Raw genomic sequence first — 19,918 nt, 5'->3', positions numbered from 1 at the left:
ACTACAATTACAGTCAGGGATTCATATCTCATTCTCTTTCAGCCTCTCAAGGGCACAATTTATTTTTGGCCTTGCTATTTTTCTGTCTGAATTATTTCCTGCTATCCAGGCACTCCAGACCCCAACATTATTCTGTTCCATCCCACCACCACCATTGTCTGTAAATACACCATAGAACCATGTCTGTAAATACACCATAGAACCATGAAAATTGGCGCTACAGACAAGACAAAGCACAAAAGGCTTGTCCAACATAAAACAGAAAGTACCATGATGTTTCAACTCAATATCATACCCTCCCCCACTTTAAATGAAGAGCTGTTGTAATGTGTGGCACAAACAATGGTAAAGAAATTGGTAAAAGGCAGTGCGTATCTTTACTTTTCTAGAAGATTCTAACATTGTCTTGGAATTCACCAACCTCAGAACTTTGTAAAGACATCATAATGAAATGCTGAGAGTGACTGAAAAAGGTCTGTACTACATACTAGTTAAAAACCTACAGTGAGGCCGGGCACAGTGGCTTACGTCTGTAATCCCAGCACTTTGGGTGGCTGAGGCTGGCGGATCATCAGAGGAAAGGAGTTTGAGACCAGCCTGGCTAACATGGTGAAACCCTGTCTCTACCAAAAATACAAAAATTAGCCGGGCATGATGGCAGGAGCCTGTAATCCCAGCTGCATAGAAGGCTGAGGCAGGAGAATCACTTGAACCCAGGAAGCGGAGGTTGCAGTGAGCTGAGATTATGACACTGCACTCCAGCCTGGGCAACAAGAGTGAAATTCTGTCTCAAAAAGCAAAAAAACTCAAAAAACCCACAGTGGGTTCTGATCTCCAACTCCTGCTCCTCTTCAGATGATGCCAGTGATGACCCTAAACCAGAGGGGCAGGTTGGGTCTAATTCTTTGTAGGCAGCCGACGTCTCCTGGTCTCACACAGGACTCCCTGCACTGGGATGTCTGCCTCTTTCTATAGGATCCTATTACTCAGCATCATCTTTCTGCACAAGCTGAAGCTGCAGTGTTTGGATGCTGAGTCTGAGAATAGCTGAGTGAGGCTGAATGCTCTGAATCTCTAACCCAAGGGCTGTGAGCATGTAATCTGCTGGGAACTTTCTCCTCTAGTGACTGTATTCATATATGTTGTGGCCAAGAAAAGGAGGTTTAAAGCCCCTCTGTCTGGAGGAGTTCCTTCCTGCTTGAGATCGGAACTGAAAACGACTTCTCCATTTGCACAATGCTCTGGTATTTCCTGGGCAACAGTGTTACATGCCTCTGCAGCGAGAGTAACTTGAGATACTGCTTTTTAATCACTGCTTGCCCAATATCTCATATTACACAGTGAGAATCCTCTCCTACTTATTCATCAGAAAGCAGAATAGTTGGTGAATAGCTTGAGTTCTTCAACTGCAATCTGTAAGTGATATAGTGAAGTGCTATTTGTGTCGTTCTATTGGAGAAATCAGGGGGAGGTTTGATGGGGGAGATGTCATCATTTTCTTTCTCTTTTTTTTTTTTTGAGATGGAGTCTTGCTCTGTCACCCAGGCTGGAGTGCAGTGGCACAATCTCAGCGCACTGCAACCTCTACCTACCAGGTTCAAGTGATTTTCCTGACTCAGCCTCCCAGGTAGCTGAGATTACAGGCATGCACCACCACATCAGCTAATTTTTATATTTTCAGTGGAGACAGGGTTTCACCATGTTGGCCGGGCTGGTCTTGAACTCTTGGTTTTTAGTGATCCAAGCACCTCGGCCTCCCAAAGTGCTGGATTACAGACGTGAGCCACCTTGCACAGTCATTGACTACAACAGTAGACATTTCATATTGTGGGCTGCAGAGAATTCCAAAGAATGCTACTTCCTCATTAGAGCCATCTTTAATGGATATTCCCTGAAAGAAAAAGATTAAAAGTCAGTTTGCTACATGTACATCCGTAGAATGAATTCCCAGAAGTAGAACTGTTAGGTCAAAAGGCATGTGTATTTATTTATTTATTTTTTTATTATTATTATTATTATTTTTGAGACAGAGTCTCGCTCTGTCGCCCAGGCTGGTGTGCAGTGGCACGATCTCGGCTCACTGCAAGCTCCACCTCCCAGGTTCAAACCATTCTCCTGCCTCAGCCTCCCAAGTAGCTGGGACTACAGGCGCCCGCCACCTGTATCTTTAGTAGAGACGGGGTTTCACCCTGTTAGTCAGGATGGTCTCGATCTCCTGACCTCGTGATCCTCCCGCCTCAGCCTCCCAAAGTAGGCATGTGTATTTATAATTTTCATATAGAGTTTGTACCAATTTCTGCTTCCACCAGCAAATGTATGAGTGCTTATTTTCCCACACTTTTGTAAATAAAATGGGCTTTCAAACTTTGCCAAATTTCATAGGTGAAAAAATACATTTGGGCCTCACTGTGAAAAAATTTATCTTTTGTCACTGGAGACTTTTGAAAGAGAGGATTGGGTCCTGCCAATGTTTCCTTGGGGTTTACTCATACCACCCAGGATCCTGAAGAAAAATGGGGTAGGCCACGTGCAGTGGCTCATATTTTGTACTTAAAGCTTGCATCGGGTGCTTTCCCAAGCATCCAGGCCCAGGAATGACACTGTATTGGGAAATGAGCTAATTAACCACATCCCTTCTTCCTAAGCCAACTCCAGGGCAACTGCAACATTATCATAGAAGTTGCACAAGTCAATGACCAGGTGCAGTGGCTCATGCCTCTGATCTCAGCACTTTGGGAGGCTGAGGTGGGCGGATCACTCGAGGTCAGGAGTTCGAGACCAGTCTGGCAAACATGGCGAAAACCCATCTGTACTAAAAATACATAAATTAGTCGGGCATGGTGGTGGGCGCCTGTAATCCCAGCTACTGGGGAGGCTGAGGCATGAGGATCACTTGAACCTGGGAGGTGGAGGTTGCAGTGAGCCAAGATTGTGCCATTGCACTCCAGCCTGGGTGACAGAGCAAGACTCCATCTCCAAAAAAAAAAAGAAAGGAAAAGAAAAATGGGGATAGAAGACAGGAAAGAGATCAGGCAGAAGGAGAGAGGAGAGGAGCAGTAGACAGCAGAAAAGGGATGGGGAGCTGGGCGCGGTGGCTCATGCCTATAATCCCAGCACTTTGGGAGGCTGAGGCAGGTGGATCACGAGGTCAGGAGTTCAAGACCAGCCTGACCAACATAGGGAAACCCCGTCTCTACTAAAAATACAAAAATCATCCAGGCATGTTGGCGTGCACCTGTAATCCCAGCTACTCAGTAGGCTGAGGCAGGAGAATTACTTGAACCCAGGAGGCAGAGGTTGCAGTGAGCCAAGATCGTACCACTGTAATCCAGCCTGGGTGACAGAGTGAGACTCCGTCTCAAAAGAAAAAAGAAAAGAAAATAAAAAAAAAGAAAGGAAAGGAAAGGAAAAGAAAAAAGAAAAGAAAAGGGGTGAGGAGGGTGAGGAAGTAGAGTAGCAGTAGGTTGGGGCAATCAGAGTGTAACTAGAGGTTATAGTTCCCAGCTAATCAGGTATGTTCTTGTTTTCTCTCCATTTGACCTATCTCCACCCATCAACACACCCATTTTCTACCCAGGTGCTTTACTTCCTGTGAGCAGGGACTTGTGTTGTAGGTGCTAACTCATCTTGACTGCTCATGACATTCTCAGATTTCAAGACAGTCACTAGATGTGGATGCACCTACTGCCCAAGAAGTCCTTTCTAGGAGGGCCAGGGGGGAAAAACAGTGGAGGGAGTTGTTAGGGTAAACAGTGAGGTTTCTAATGCTACATCACTGATTATTGGGATGGGAGAAATGACCACAGTGAATTCTGGGCTAATCAAAAAGACCACAGGTCTTACTACCGGGAGATAAAAACCAGTGGATCAAAAGTTTTAGTATTAATTTATATGGTTTGTGCAGAGTGCAATTGCCAGAGGAAAAGCTAATCTGTTAGGCTCTTTGGGCTGTAAGGTACAGAGACGTTTATCCAGATTGCCTTGAATGTTGATGGTTTATGAAGCTATATGTATAAAACAGAGTGCTGACCATATAGCCAGGTCTCTAGTGAACCTTTATGCAGCTAAACAACTATCCTCTCCCATCCCCCAGGCCTAGAACATAGTTTGATAATGGGAAGATTATACAGCAGGAGTCCCCAACTGGTAACAGTCTATGGCCTGTTAGGAACTGGGCAGCACAGAAGGAGGTGAGCAGCAGGTGAGCAAATGAAGTTTCATCTGTATTTACATCCCTGCTCCATCACTCACATTACCACCTGAGCTCTGCCTTCTGTCAGATCAGCGGCGGCATTAGATTCTCATAGGAGTGCAAACCCTATTGTGAACTGCACGTGTGAGAGATCTAAGTTGAGCCCCTCTTGGGAATCTAACACCTGATGATCTGCCACTCTTTCCCATCACCCCCAGGTGGGACCGTCTAGTTGTAGGAAAACAAGCTCAGGGATCCCACTGAGTCTATATTATGGTGAGTTGTACAATTATTTCATTATATATGACAATGTCATAATAATAGAAATAAAGGCTGGGCACAGTGGCTCACACTTGTAATCCTACCACTTTGGGAGGCCAAGGCAGGTGGATCACCTGAGGTCAGGAATTTGAGACCAGCCTGACCAACATGGTGAAAACCCATCTCTACTAAAAATACATAAATTAGTCGGGCATGGTGGTGGGCGCCTGAAATCCCAGCTACTTGGGAGGCTACCGCAGGAGAATCACTTGAACCCAGGACGTGGAGGTTGCAGTGAGCCGAGATCATGCCACTGCACACCAACTTGGATGACACAGACTCCGTCTCACTAAAAAAAAAAAAAAAAAGAAAGAAAGAAAGAAAAAAAAGTGCACAATAAACAGAATGCCTTGAATCTTCCTGAAACCATGCCCCAACTCACGATCCCATCTGTGGAAAAATTGTCTTCCATGAAACTGGTCACTGGTGCCAACAAGGTTGAGGATAGCTGTTATACAGGATTCAGTGTGGGTCTAGCAACTGGGTGATACTCCCCTTCCCTCAGCTGCAGGAGGAGCCAATGGCTGCTTTAGCACCTTACCATCCTTTTGATTCAGCTTCACCATCTTTTCCTCTGCTGTTCACATCTTTACCTGCAAAATGTTCTCTCTCTCTTTTTTTTTTTTTTTTTTTGAGACAGAGTCTTACTCTGTCATCCAGGCTGGAGTGTGATCTTGGTTCGCTGCAAGCTCCACCTCCTTGGCTCAAGTGATCTTCCCACCTCAGCCTCATGAATAGCTGGGACCACAGGTACACACCACCATGCCTGGCTGATTTTTTGTATTTTTTGTAGAGACAGGGTTTTGCCATGTTGCCCACAATCTCAAACTCCTGAGCTCAAGCCATCTGCCCGTCTCAGCCTCCCAGATTGCTGGGATTATAGGCATGAGCCACTGCGCCCAGCTGCAAAATGCTCTTTACTCTCCATCTGACCCTATAGTGTCTGCTCACTCATAGGTTCAGGTCATATCTGCTTACTGCCTCTTCTGTGTGTCTTTCACCTTTTGCTCCTCTTACCAATTGCTCAATGCCTGATGTCTCCTATTTTAAAATTCTCAGATGATCACTGGGGTCCTTTGTGGCTCTGCTGATCTAACTTCATTCTGCCTGTCCCCAAATACCATATCTGCTCTTTCAGGCTACTGGTCTTCCCTCCTATATGATTGCCATGTTACCTACTATTCTAGAGAAGACAGCAAAGACCATTGTCAGTCAACTATGATGTTTAAAGGGAAAAAAGGTCGCTTCTATCCCATTTCTCATCAGAATAGATTGCATTGCCAGATCCGCTGATGGCCCCTGATAGACTCAGAGGATGTTGCAATGTGAAAGGGAGTGTGGAGAGGGAAGAAAGCTTGTTCTCCGTTCTTCATACTGTCATGGAGAAGGGGAAAAAGTATGGGCAGACATGTTCACCCCCGTTTTCCTCTTTTCCTTCACACAGTCTTCCAGAGGGAGGAAGAGTGACTAACTGGAAGAGTGAGGATGGGCCGATTCTCAGCCTACTCTCAGCAAACTCAGATTCTGTGCTCCTCCATGCAGAGAACTTACCAGAACATGGTCTCACTTTCAGAAAAGGAGGGCTACGATTTTGGCAATAAACAGTAGGAAGCCTGGGGGGTTCAAGCCATGGTCTCTTTTCTCAGTCTTTTGATCTTGATCTGTGCAACTTCTTTTTTTTTGAGACGGAGTCTTGCTCTGTCCTGTCGCCCAGGCTGGAGTGCAGTGGTGTGATCTCGGCTCACGGCTCACTGCAACCTCCACCTTCCGGGTTCAAGTGATTCTCCTGCCTCAGACTCCTGAGTAGCTGGGATTACAGGCATGCACAACCATGCCCAACTAATTTTTTTTTAGATGGAGTCTCGCTCTGTCACCCAGGCTGGAGTGCAATGGCACAATCTCAGCTCACTGCAAGCTCCACCTCCCAAGTTCAGGCCATTCTCCTGCCTCAGCCTCCTGAGTAGCTGGGACTATAGGCACCTGCCACCACGCCTGGCTAATTTTTTGTATTTTTAGTAGAGATGGGATTTCACCATGTTGGCCAGGCTGGTCTCGAACGCCTGACCTCATGATCTGCCTGCCTTGGCCTCCCAAAATGCTGGGATTACAGACATAAACCACTGCACCTGGCCATTGACCTGTGCAACTTCTATGATAATGTTGCAGTTGCCCTGGAGTTGGCTTAGGAAGAAGGGATGTGGTTAATTAGCTCATTTCCCAATACAGTGTCATTCCTGGGCCTGGATGCTTGGGAAAGCACCCGATGCAAGCTTTAAGTACAAAATACGGTGGTTTGCTTTAAGAGTCCTAAAGCAACCTGAAGAACAACGCAAGATACCCTGCAGGGATATCAGCCTCCTACAAGGGAGTCCCAGGTCCATGACTCTATCCAGAAAGATTCTCCATTCCTCATTTTCCTCTATGGCTACCAGTCAATTTCTGAGGTTTGACTGAAAGAATTATCAACTTCAACTCTGCCCAGATGTCAGTGCTATCATTTTCGTGTCTCCTGAGGGAAACATTCTTTGATTGGTTACTAAGACCTCTAAACCAGCAGAGCCTATAGTTGAGGAAATGAGAATGAAAAACTATCTAAGTGGGTTATTAGATGTAATAAAGAACGATGTTAACACCGATTTCTTTTCTTTTTTGAAACAGGGTCTTGCTCTGTCACCCAAGCTGGAGTGCAATCATAGCTCACTGCAACCTCAACTCCTGGGCTCATCTCTCACTTCAGGCACATATGTGTCTTACCCAAGGCATCAAAAATACCTGGTACATCTGGCCTCCAAGTCCTGTTAGGTTTTTTTTTTTTTTGAGACCTAGTCTTGCTCTGTCACCCAGGCTGGAGTGCAGTGGTGTGATCTTGGCTCACTGCAGCCTCGAACTTCCAGGTTCAAGCAATTCTCACGCCTTAGCCTCCCTAGTAGCTGGGACTACAGGCGTGTGCCACCATACCTGGCTAATTTTTATAGTTTTAGTAGAGACGGGGTTTTGTCGTGTTGGCCAGACTGGTCTTAAACTCCTGGCCTCAAGTGATCTGCTTGCCTCGGCCTCCCAAAGTGCTGGGATTACAGGTGTGAGCCACCACGCCTGGATGATATTTTGAAGACTTCATATAAAAATAAGTACCTCAATAAGTTTTATATTGACTACATATTGAAATGATACTATTTTGGATACCATGGGTTCAGTAAAATGTGCTTTTAAAATTAATTTCACCTGTTTCTTTTTACTTTTTAAAATGCAGCTACTAGAAAATTTAAAATTAGACATCTGGCTCACATTATATTTCTGTTGGACAGTGCTGCTGTAAAGGCTTAATTTGCTTTGCTTACCAAATAGCCCTCATGACTTGGGTTAGAGGGTCAATTTGGAAATTATGCCAATTGCTGAACTTATTTATTCCAATTGTACACTCAACCGCGAGATGAGTTTGGGGTCTTATTAGAGCCCAATGTGAGGCTTATTGGAATCAAAGCTTTATAATCTTATCATGAGGCTGCCACTGACTGGTAATCCATGACAGTGTTCTAGTCTCCCATTATTTCAAAGCTGAAGTTTTAGATATTTTCCTTCCTTGCGTGTACACCTACCCCTATGAATAGCTGTCTATTTGGAGAAGTTGAGGGGGAAGAGGCTGAGTATATACTTGTCACGTTATCACAGCCGTTTTTTTTGAGGGTATGCACCTTTCCTTTTATTTAAGGGGCTCATAGTCTCTGAAATTAATCAGACCTGGTGATTGAGTGAGGAGGCAGGATTCTATGGTGGTGGTTCAAGTAAGGCCTCTTATCACCAAACTTGGAGTTTTTTGGTTTCATACATCAGATAAAACCTTGTGGTGGGCTACCCATCTGTTTCAATTCTGGATCTTCTGTTTAGGTAATTAGGTATCACCAAAGAGTCAGACTATTCAGATGACTACGTAAGTATCCTTGGCAGTTATGACAACTGTAGATTCCATGCCTTCGAAATGAAGTGCTGATGCTTGGCCTCGCTTGTGTGTTCTACTCCCATTTCCATCACCCTGATTGGAATTAGGGAGACTGTCTCATCCCATAAGAAGTGCAGGTCATCCCATTTGCATCCATGGCCTACAACTGCTTTACAGAGATTCTAGCTCTCCTTGCACCAATGCATTTCTCAATGGATTGGTGATATGAGTATATTGTTAGTCTTTACTGGAGGGGCATGATTTTTTTTTTTTTTTGAGATGGAGTCTTGCTCTGTAGCCCAGGCTGGAGTGCAGCGGCATAATCTTGGCTCACTGCAACCTCTGCCTCCCGGGTTCGAGCGATTCTCCTGCCTCAGCCTGTGGAGTAGCTGGGATTACAGGTGCCCGCCACCATGCCTGGCTAATTTTTGTAATTTTAGTAGAGATGAGTTTCACCATGTTGGCCAGGCTGGTCTCAAACTTCCAACCTCAGGTGATCCACCCACCTCAGTCTCCCAAAGTGTTGGGATTACAGGCATGAACCACCACGCCCAGCCTAAAAGGACATAATTTTGAGGTGGGTGAATCACATATGATAAATCCACTCCCAAGTCCCCATCTTCCTGCCTTTGCATTCCTTCCTCTACATCGTAGGCAGAAATTTCTGTCCTCTTGGCTTCATTTGGTGTAGTCTATCTATGAATCACAGTTTCCTGTCAGTCAACTGAGAAAAATCGCTCCTAGATGCTGGAGCTGGCATTTTCATCCAAAATCTCTGGAAAGAATACCATATTAAAAAAATTACCCTAACCTGACAGGTGTGGTGGCTCATGCCTATAATCCTAGGACTTTGGGAGGCCGAGACAGGTGGATCACCAGAGGTCAGGAGTTTGAGACCAGCCTGGCCAAGATGGTAAAACCCCGTCTTTACTAAAAATACAAAAATTAGTCTGGCGTGGTGGCGTGTGCCTATAGTCCCAGCTACTTAGGAGGCTGAAGCAGGAGGATAGCTTGAACACCAGGAGGCGGAGGTTGCAGTGAGCTGAGATCGCGCCACTGCACTCCAGCCTGGGTGACAGAGCAAGACTTCCTCTCAAAAAAAAATAAATAAATAAAGTTTAGCCTCACCTTTATCCATGTCCCTCTTTACTTGGTCCAGCCCTTATGCTCACAGGCATTCTCCAGGGTTTTGCTAATAAAAATGAGCAAATGCTTAACATCCTTCTGATGTTTTAGCTTCCTTCTTCGTTCTGGATCCTCAAGGTCATGCTGGCTATCATCTGGAGGCAATCAGAGATGGTAAGAATGCCCGGTATAAAGAGAATTGGCAAAGGTAACTCCCTCTAGCAAGGTGGGCTCCCTGACAGAAGAGGAAAAGGAGGGAGAGCTGCATTTGCTGGCAAGAGAGGCTCACTGCGACTTGGGATACTCTGAGTCACATGAATTCCCCCAAACCAATTCTTCTAGGCCAACTTCTTCTTTCTCATAAATGCCATAACTTTTGCAATAGACCTGATGAGGCTATGAACTCAACTAATGTTTTAATTCAACATACTACAGAATGAAACTCTGAGTGTTAGGAAACAGCAGGGAATACCAAGCTGGTCATCAAATCTGAGTAAGTGGGAAACTGGAGCAGGGAGATAAAGGATAAAGTCAGTGGGACTGAGTCAGTCATATGCAGGAACAGATTGGAGAGCAGCGTTCTGGAGGAGTCAAGTGAAGGCAGGAAGTCAAATGAAGTGAGCTGTGATCCTGACATGGACTTTTTTTTTTTTTTTTTTGAGACAGAGTCTTGCTCTGTCACCCAGACTGGAGTACAGTGGCACGATCTCGGCTCACTGCAACCTCTACCTCCTGGGTTTAAGTGATTCTCCTGCCTCAGCCTCCTCAGTAGCTGTGATTACAGACATGCACCACCACACCCAGCTAATTTTTTGTATTTTTAGTAGAGATGGGCTTTTGCCATATTGGCCAGGCTGGTCTTGAACTCCTGACCTTAAATGATCCACCTGCCTTAGCTTCCTGAAGTGCTGAGATTACAGGCATGAGCCACTGCGCCGGGACCGGACTTTTCTTAGGTGTCAGCCTCCTGGGACTTCAGGCAGTCTGCCCCTCCTAAGGAAGGCTTAGGATTGGTATGAAACATTAAAGAGTTCCCATTATAGAAAGTGAGCAGTTTGTGAGTGGTACATTCCCATCTGACCTGTACAAAACTAAAAAGAAAATGTTTCAGCCACATTTAGGTCATAGGAATGGAAAAGAAACAGAATTCCTCACAAGGATTAGAGCAACAACCTTCCTGCTGGGTGTCTGTGCTTCACGCTCGTTCTCTCTAATCCATCCTCCACAAAGCAGCCAGATAAATCTTTCTAACACACTAAACCTTCAATTACTTCCTACTGCCTTCACAACAAAGCCTACATTCTGGAACTGGACATTGAAGGCTCTGCATGCCCCGGAGCTGCACAGAACCTAAGTTCACAATCTGTAGTTAATTTTCCCTGTGTAAAAAGTGAGATGAACATGGGTAAGAACAGAAAAAGGGGGAGGAGCTTGGAAGGTAGGGAAAGGAAACTTCGAGGCCAAAGAGAGAGAGAAAGGATACTACTGCCAATAGAAATCCTTAATGGAAGAACAGATCAAGGATTTTTAGAACAGTCAAGTCTAAGGAGCAACTTTTTTTTTTTTGAGACAGACTCTCACTTCGTCTCCCAGGCTGGAGTGCAGGGGTGCGATCTAGGCTCATGGCAACCTCTGCCTCCGAGTTCAAGCAATTCTCCTGCCTCAGCCTCCCAAGTAGCTGGGATTACTGGCACGCACCACAACGCTTGGCTAATTTTTGTGTTTTTTTTTTTGTGTTTTGTGTGTGTTTTCTTTTTCAGTAGAGACGGCATTTCACCACGTTGTCCAGGCTGGTCTCGAGCTACAGGATTCAAGCAATCTGCCCGCTGGCCTCCCAAAGTGCTGGGATTACGGGTGTGAGCCACCGGCCCCAGCCAGGAGCAACCGAAAAGTTGTTTGTTGTGCACTGTAGAATGGCGTTGCAGCCCCTCCCTCACAATTCATAAACCTCAACAAAGCTTGAAAGCACTTTTACTTCCCCACTCTCTTCTTTCACACCCCTACTCCTGTGTTTTGAGATAATTTAGAATTTTAGCCAAGGCTATTAAATTTTCTTCCATAATAAGTCTCATCTGATTTAAAATTCTCATTATTCCATGTCACATTAGCATCTATTTAGAGTATAACAATTACAAGGTTCTTGTATTCTTTGTCTTTCCCTGTTGCTGAATTTTTTTTTTTTTTTAAACTATTATTTTAGGCTGGGCACAGTAACTCACGCTTGTAATCCCAGCACCTTGGGAGGCCAAGGCAGGTGGATCTCCTGAGGTCAGAAGTTCAAAACCAGCCTGGCCAACATGGCGAAAACCTGTCTCTACTAAAAATACGAAAATGAGCCAGGTGTGGTGGTGTATGCCTGTAATCCCAGCTACTTGGGAGGCTAAGGCAGGAGAATTGCTTGATCCTGGGAGGTGTAGGTTTAAATGAGCCAAGATCATGCCAGTGCACTCCAGCCTGGGTGACAGAGCGAGATTCCATTCAAAAAAAAAAATAATTATTATTTTAAATTGACAAATAATAATTGTACATATTCATGGGGTACAAAGTGATGTTTTTATATATATAATGTAAAGTGATCAGATCAGGGTAATTAGCATATCCATCCTGTCAAACATTTATCATTTCTTCATGTTGGAAACATTTAATATCCTCCTTCTAGCTATTTGAAACTGTGTAATATATTATTGTTAACTATAGAGATCCTACAGAACACTAGAACTATAGGAACTATGAATTCTGTAGAACACTAGAACTTATTCCTCTTATCTGGTTATGATTTTGCATCCTTATTTTCTTTCTTTCTTTCTTCCTTTCTTTCTTTTTTTTTTTGAGATGGAGTTTCACTCTTGTTGCCGAGGCTGGAGTACAATGACACAATTTCGGCTCACTGCAACCTCTGCCTCCTGGGTTCAAGCGATTCTCCTGCCTCAACCTCCTGAATAACTGGGATTACAGTCACCTGCTATCATGCTTAGCTAATTTTTTTTTTTTTGTACTTTTGTAGAGAGAGGGTTTCACTATGTTGGCTAGGCTGGTCTAGAACTCCTGACCTCAGGTGACCTGCCTGCCTCGGCCTCCCAAAGTGCTGGGATTACAGGTGTGAGCCACTGTGCCTGGCCTCCTTGCATCCTTACTTTCTTAAGTACTTTCTTGACTAATTTCCTCAGGTTGAGTACATGGGTAGTATACTTTCTGAGGTCCTACATGCCCATAAATACCTTATTTTTGCCCTCATATAACATTTTGGCTGGATATAAGATTTTCCTGTCACACTTCCCTCCAGTAGCCTTCAGTATTGCCAATAGTTCAGCAATGGTCTAACTACCTTTCCTTTGTCAGTAACTTGTTCTTTCTGGCTGATGACCATTAAATTTATCCTTTGGGTTAAAAATTTTAACCCTATTTAATTTTTCCCCATTTTCTCCTTTTAGGACACTTCTTTGTCTGCAGATGTGTCTTCTCATTTTACCCACCTGGGACTAGGAAGTCGTTTAAATCTAAAGAAGCAAGTCTTTGGTTTTCTTCTCTTTCTTCCTTTTTCCTTCTGGAAATCCTATTATTCAACAATATAGGTCTCCACCTAAATGGGCCTCTCTGTCTTGTATCTGTGTATTTCTCTTAGTATTTAGTATATTTTGTTTTGTTTTGCTCTGGGTTGTGGGGATCCCACTAAACACTATTTTGATTTTCAGAAGTAATCATTCTCTTTAATTTCTACATTGAATTTCTAAATTTAGAAATCATACTTGGCCGGGCGCGGTGGCTCAAGCCTGTAATCCCAGCACTTGCGGAGGCCGAGACGGGCGGATCATGAGGTCAGGAGACTCGAGACCATCCTGGCTAATACCGGTGAAACCGTCTCTACTAAAAAAATACAAAAAACTAGCCGGCGACGAGGCGGGCGCCTGTAGTCCAGCTACTCGGGGAGGCTGAGACAGGAGATGGCGTGAACCGGGAGGGTGGAAGCTTGCAGTGAGCTGAGAGCCGGCCACTGCACTCCAGCCTGGGCGGCAGAGCAAGACTCCGTCTCAAAAAAAAAAAAAAAAAAAAAAAAAAAAAAAAAAAAAGAAATCATACTTTTCAGTTCCACAATTTCATTTTTTATGCTCTAATTGTATCTTCTTAAATGTCTTCATTATGTTTCTCCTCCTCATTAAGTTTTCACTGAAGTTTACCTCTCTTTCTCTTATTAATTCTGCCTCTATGTTAGCCGTATTTTCTGATCATGCAATTTGGTCTATCTCTGGGAAATTGCATGTTTCCTTTGCAAGTCAGCTGTTGGAATTCTTCAAGCCATAGTGAACTGACTGCCACTGGATGGGCCAGCAGTAATGAGACAGGCAGCTGGGACTTTCTGTTGAGGTTTTTGGGGGTGTGGTCTCTGTTCTCACATGCAAGAAGTGAAACCTTTTTTCTGGTGCCACTGACTTCAATGGAATTGATCAGTTTCTCCCAGATGATGGTCATAGCAAGGGAGTGAGGCAACCAGATTTGGATCCTCATCTCTAGATACCAGACTATGAGCTCTGAGGTGTGTCTGCACTCTTCATTCGGTGGTTGAATTGTCCTACATGGGAGGGACTGAAAATCAAAAGTGATCAGCCAATACAGGTTGTCATTTTCCCAGAATTTCCCAAGGATGGGCGAATACAGCACTGTTGGCCCGAATCAGTGGGACTCTGCAGGACAGACAGTGTTTTCTAGCTCCACTCGGCAGCTTTGGCTCAGTCTCAGTAGTCACAGCAGATGGTACTCCTCCATTCATTTTTTGCCCCTTGGGCTAATCCATGAAAATAGATAGAAATTTTAAGTTCCAGCCACCCTAGTGACAAAATTCAAAATCCCAGTTTTTAGGAGAAAAAATATGAAAAGAAAACCTTCTGTTAACTTTTCAACAAGTTTTCCTCTGCCTTACTTTCTCTGTCTGATACTAGATCTCTTACTTGTCAGTCAACATCTGCTGTTCCATGTGGCCTGGCTTGTAGAGTCCTGTGTGTTGTAACCTCTGGTGATTACAGATCTATTACGCTTTGCTTAGAGATCAACAGACTGACATCCTAGGGTCTGAGCCTCAACCCTCCAGGCTGCAAGGCTCCCACCTCCACTCCACCATCCTTGACTTGTGGAACATGCATCCCCCTGGGGATAAACCTCTACCGAGATGTTCCTGTAAGAGTGGCTGGAAGTGCCTCCATCAGAACCTCAGGAAAGCTGATAAAGTTGCAGAGTCCTTGCTTTCCTCACATGGGAGGGGCGCTGCTGCTGGCATTTAAGATGATTCTGATTCACGCTAGTTTAACAACCTACAAAGCCGCATGGAAGAAAACTCTCTTCCACATGGTCAGTTCTGGAGAGACCTAAGCACCCATGTGCTCACTGCTCTCAGTGCTCAGAGAAGAGAACACCTGGGAAATTGCCTTTGGATTATGTAGAACCAGTTGTCCACTAAATGAATAACAGCTGGAAGCATTCCAACCTGGTAAAACCCCTTGAATGTTGCCTATGATGTGGGCACATCTGATTCCAGGTCATATGTGCAATGCTCTGCTGCGGACACTTCAGCTTTCAGATTTTGTGGGCTATTCTTATAGGAACACAGGTCTATGCAATGAGGTCTTGCAGTTGCTTCCTAAGCTTTGCACGTCAATCCATTAGCTCTAACATTCTGGACAGTATTATTGCTGGCTACAATAGCACTGTTTATAATAGTTCAAATGAATCAGATTGATTTTCTCCTTGAACACTAGAATATTTACTCTGAATCATCAAGGGCAAAAGGTCAATTCCCCTCAAAAAGATCATGCAACCCTCTCCATCAGAGGATAAACAATTCTTCAAGTATTGAGGAAAGAAAAATGACTTTGGGCCAGGTGTGGTGGCTCACACCTGTAATCCCAGCACTTTGGGAGGCTGAGGAGGGAGGCCTCACTTGAGGTCAGGAGATCGAGACCAGCCTGGGCAATATGGTGAAACCCCGTCTCTACTAAAAACACAAAAATTAGCTGGGCCTGGTGGCAGGTGCCTGTAATCCCAGCGACTCAGGAGGCTGAGGCAGGAGAATCACTTGAACCTGGGAGGTGGAGGTTGCAGTGAGCCGCGATTGCACCATTGCACTCCAGCCTGGGTGACAGAGCGAGACTCCATCTCAAAAAAAAAAAAAAAAAAAGGAAAAAAAAAGTGACTTTGTCCACTGGGTAGTCAAGCTTTCATTTTGCTTAGTGACAGAGTCTAGTACTTGAGATCCATATCATAGCAACACAAAACTTCTATTGAGGATGTAGCTTTTCATATGCATCATTCCATTCACTTCTGACATTGGTGTCCACTTAGAGACGTGGTACAGGATACAAACGGTGATGCTAGAAAGTGAACCTAAGTCTGGCTGTACAATCTACATACCTCACCACTGTATGATCAGCCTGGGCAATAGTAGGCTTTTTTTTTTTTTTTTTTGAGACGGAGTCTCGCTCTGTCACCCAGGGTGGAGTGCAGTGGCTGGATCTCAGCTCACTGCAAGCTCCGCCTCCCGGGTTTACGCCATTCTCCTGCCTCAGTCTCCCGAGTAGCTGGGACTACAGGCGCCTGCCACCTCGCCTGGCTAGTTTTTTGTATTTTTTAGTAGAGACGGGGTTTCACCGTGTTAGCCAGGATGGTCTCGATCTCCTGACCTCGTGATCCGCCTGTCTCGGCCTCCCAAAGTGCTGGGATTACAGGCTTGAGCCACCGCGCCCGGCCATAGTAGACTTAATACTAGTGAGACAGGCATGCTTACCAGTATTTGTTCATTGATTTGTTCAATAAAAAGGACTTTGCGTAAGGTCCTACATCAGGTGCTTGGGACACAAAGCCAAGTAATTTATGAACCCTCCCTGCCCTTGCCATTTCCAATCTAATGACAAACACAAAGAACTAAAGGGGCAATTAAAATAATTAGTGTAAGTGCTAGAGCAGAAAAAGGGTGAGGCTGGGGAGGCGCAGACACAGGGTGCATAACCACGTGAGTGTCAGTCGGAAAAGCCCTCCTGGGGGAGTTGGCTTCTGAGTTGAGTCCCAAGGACTGAGCAGGACTTAATTAGAGGAATTGGGGAACCCAGGTGAAAGCAACATCCACCAAGGCCCAGAGTGGGGAAGGCCAGGCGTCAGGAAACTGGAGGAAGTTTGCTCTGAGGAGGGTTTATATGAATAGGTCAGGAAAAGAGTTGAGAGACAAGAAGGAGGGGTTGGCTGGGGCCTAACCTAAAATGGTCTCTCAGCTGTGAGAAAAGCTTGGGCTTTATCCTGATGGCAACATCAAGTGTTTTAAGAGGAGAAGTAACGGGGTCAAGTTTTCTTCACAGTAGGAAGCTGCTGATAGACACGGGAGGGATGATCTTGCCTGCAGCTCTGCTCTTAGATCACAGAGGTCCAAGTTCATCTGGCACGGGGGCTGCAAACCTCCTGCTCAACAGCATATATGACCAGAAAAAGAAAACATCTGAAGAGAATTATGAACATGCTATGTGCGTCTCTAACGCATACATGACGAAAACTGACTTTACAAACGCAGAACTGATTATTATCAATGAAATAAATTGAAAATATTATCAAAATGCCAGGCCTATAAAGTTTAATATAAATACATAATATAAAATACATTCTTTCAAACTTTTTTTTTTTTTGAGACAGTGTCTCGCTCTGTTGCCCATACTGGAGTGCAGTGGCATGACCTCTGCTCACTGAAACCTCTGCCTCGTGGGCTCAAGCGATTTTCCTGTCTCAGCCTCCTCATAGCTGGGATTACAAGCACTCACCACCACGCCCGGCTAATTTTTGTATTTTTAGTAGAGACAGAGTTTCACCATGTTGGCCAGGCTGGTCTCGATCTCCTGACCTCAGGTGATCCGCCCGCCTCGGCCTCCCAAAGTGCTGGGATTACAGGCATGAGCCTCTGCGCCCGGCCTCTTTCAAACTTTTAAAGGACCGATAATTCTTAGCTAAGTAATTTTTTTCTGGAGCATAGGAATAAAAATGGCCCAACCGACTTTGCACAGTTAGCATATTCTAACTCTGAAGACTAGAAAAGATAATATAAAATAATAACAAATGAAGTTCAGTAATGTATCTAAGAAACAGTACCCAAAGGCCAAATCAGCTTTATTTCACAAACACAGACTCTGAAAATATTGTTACTTCAAAGCTGAAAATGGTTTTACTTGAAAAGAGGGAGGGAAAGCAAATTTGGGAAGACTAATCTTTGATCTGGACAACTTCCATGGGCCATTTAGTTGCACAAATGCTAATTGATTGTTTCCGTGCCTACTCTATCTTACCTTGAGGAAACACCTTCCTAAATGCAAAGGTTCTAGAAGAGTGAAGGGCTCAGCTTGGCAATATAAAAGCTATTTTATATTGCTAAAAGGAAAAGAAGTGGAGCAAGCAATAAGAAAACATTTGGATCCTCATTTAAATAAGATTAAAGCCTGTAATCCCAGCACTTTGGGAGGCCAAGGCAGGCAGATCACCCGAGGTCAGGAGTTCAAGAACAGCCTGGCCAACATGGTGAAACCCCATCTCTACTAAAAGTACAAAAATTAGGCATGGTAGTGGGCGCCTGTAATCCCAGCTACTTGGGAAACTGAGGCAGGAGAATCGCTTGAACCTGGGAAGTGAAGGTTGCAGTCAGCTGAGATCATGCCACTGCACTCCACAATGAGCGACAGAGTGAGACTCGGTCTCAAAATAAATGAATGAATGAATGAATAAATAAATAAACAAGATTAAGAAGTGGAAGAAAATCCAATGGCTAAAAAATAATACATACAAAAATACTCAATCTTACCAGTCATTAAAAAGCCACATATTTAAAGAATGATGTACGTTTTCATCTGTCAAATTTAGCAAGATTTAGAAAACAGCTATTCTACTTCCTGTCTCTATGGATTTGCCTGGTTTAGACATTTCACACAAACGCAATCATACACTATGAGGCCTTTTGTATCCGGCTTCTTTCACTTAGCATAACATTTCCAAGGTTCATCCATGTTGTGGCATGCATCAATACTTCCTTTCTTTTTCTTCTTTTTCTTTTTTGAGACAGAGTCTCACTCTGTTGCCCAGGCTGGAGTGCAGTGGGGTGATCTCGGCTCACTGCAACCTCCGCCTCCTGGGTTTAAGCGATTCTCGCGCCTCAGCCTCCTGAGTAGCTGGGATCACAGGCGTGTGCCACTACTCCATCTAATTTTTGTGTTTTTAGTAGAGACAGGGTTTTACCATGTTGGCCAGGTTGGTCTCAAACTCCTGACTTCAAGTGATCTGCTCGACTCGGCCTCCCAAAATGTTGGGATTACATGCGTGAGCCACTGCGCCCGGCACTTCAGTTGTTTTTTAGGGATAAATAATATCCCATTGTCTGTATATGATCAAGTTTTGTTCGTCCATTCATCAGTTGATGGACATTTGGGCTGTTTCCACCTTTTGGCTATTAGGAATAACACTGCTATGAACATTCAAGTTTTTATGTGGACATGTTTTGTTTCCAGTTCTCTTGAGTAGCTACCTAGAAGTGCTTTTGTTCATTTCTTATGTTTCATGTTTATAGTAAATATGTACTATTTTTATGATCCAAAACCAACATGTGACTTGAAAATAAAGCACAACAAGAATCAGTGGGCTTGTAGGATGTTGATGAGAGATTTGACAGGGTCACCTCTTGATTCCTTCCCCAAACTGCCAGCTTCTCAAAGTTTAAGAAAAAAAAAAAAAAAAAAAAAAAAAACTGGCCGGGTGCAGTGGCTCAGGCCTGTAATCCCAGCACTTTGGGAGGTCAAGGCAGGCAGATCACAAGGTCACAAGTTCGAGACCAGCCTGACCAACATGGCGAAACCCCGTCTCTACTAAAAATGCAAAAATTAGGCATGGTGGTGTGTGCCTGTAATCCCAGCTACTCAGGAGGCTGAGGCAGGAGAATCGCTTGAACCCAGTAGGCGGAGGTTGCAGTGAGCTGAGATCACACCACTGCACTCCAGCCTGGGCGACAGAGGCAGACTCTGTCTCAAAAAACAAAAAACAAACAGAAACAACAACAAAAACCCAAAACCAGAACTAGAAGATTCCAGAAGGGGAAAACAAAATTTTAGTATTTTACTCATGTGTAGAGAAATCTTTTAGTCAAGTAGAGTGAGTGTGGGGGGTTGGGAGCATGAAATAGCAAACGCTTTACTAACACAATGAGAAGGTGAAAAGGTATTAAATGACATTTGTGCCAGAATTAATGTTTTGATTCTGGCTTGACTGTCAACAATAGACCTTTCCCGAGTGACTATTACGTGAATGCAGTGGAGGGAAGGGAAGGGTACAAAGAGAAA

General features: G+C 44.4%; 1 long non-coding RNA gene across 2 annotated transcripts in view; it reads left to right on the top strand.

Moving 5' to 3' along the window:
* The window catches only part of LOC108517497 (uncharacterized), a 38,102-nt gene extending 26,425 nt beyond the window's left edge, over nucleotides 1-11,677 (top strand). The window contains exons 3-6 of one of the 2 annotated variants that reach the window (XR_001882118.1): nucleotides 4,094-4,201; nucleotides 7,172-7,288; nucleotides 9,687-9,749; nucleotides 11,336-11,677. This is a non-coding gene — a long non-coding RNA (uncharacterized LOC108517497). Of the gene's footprint in view, nucleotides 1-4,093; nucleotides 4,202-5,957; nucleotides 6,126-7,171; nucleotides 7,289-9,686; nucleotides 9,750-11,335 lie in introns of those variants that run through there. The other variant, XR_001882119.1, reaches the window with a different exon arrangement.
* Nucleotides 11,678-19,918: the final 8,241 nt, after the last annotated feature.

This window comes from Rhinopithecus bieti, unplaced genomic scaffold, assembly GCF_001698545.2.
Source record: "Rhinopithecus bieti isolate Rb0 unplaced genomic scaffold, ASM169854v2 scaffold_41649, whole genome shotgun sequence".
Classification (NCBI taxonomy): domain Eukaryota; kingdom Metazoa; phylum Chordata; class Mammalia; order Primates; family Cercopithecidae; genus Rhinopithecus; species Rhinopithecus bieti.
This window is presented reverse-complemented; position numbering and strand designations above follow the sequence as displayed.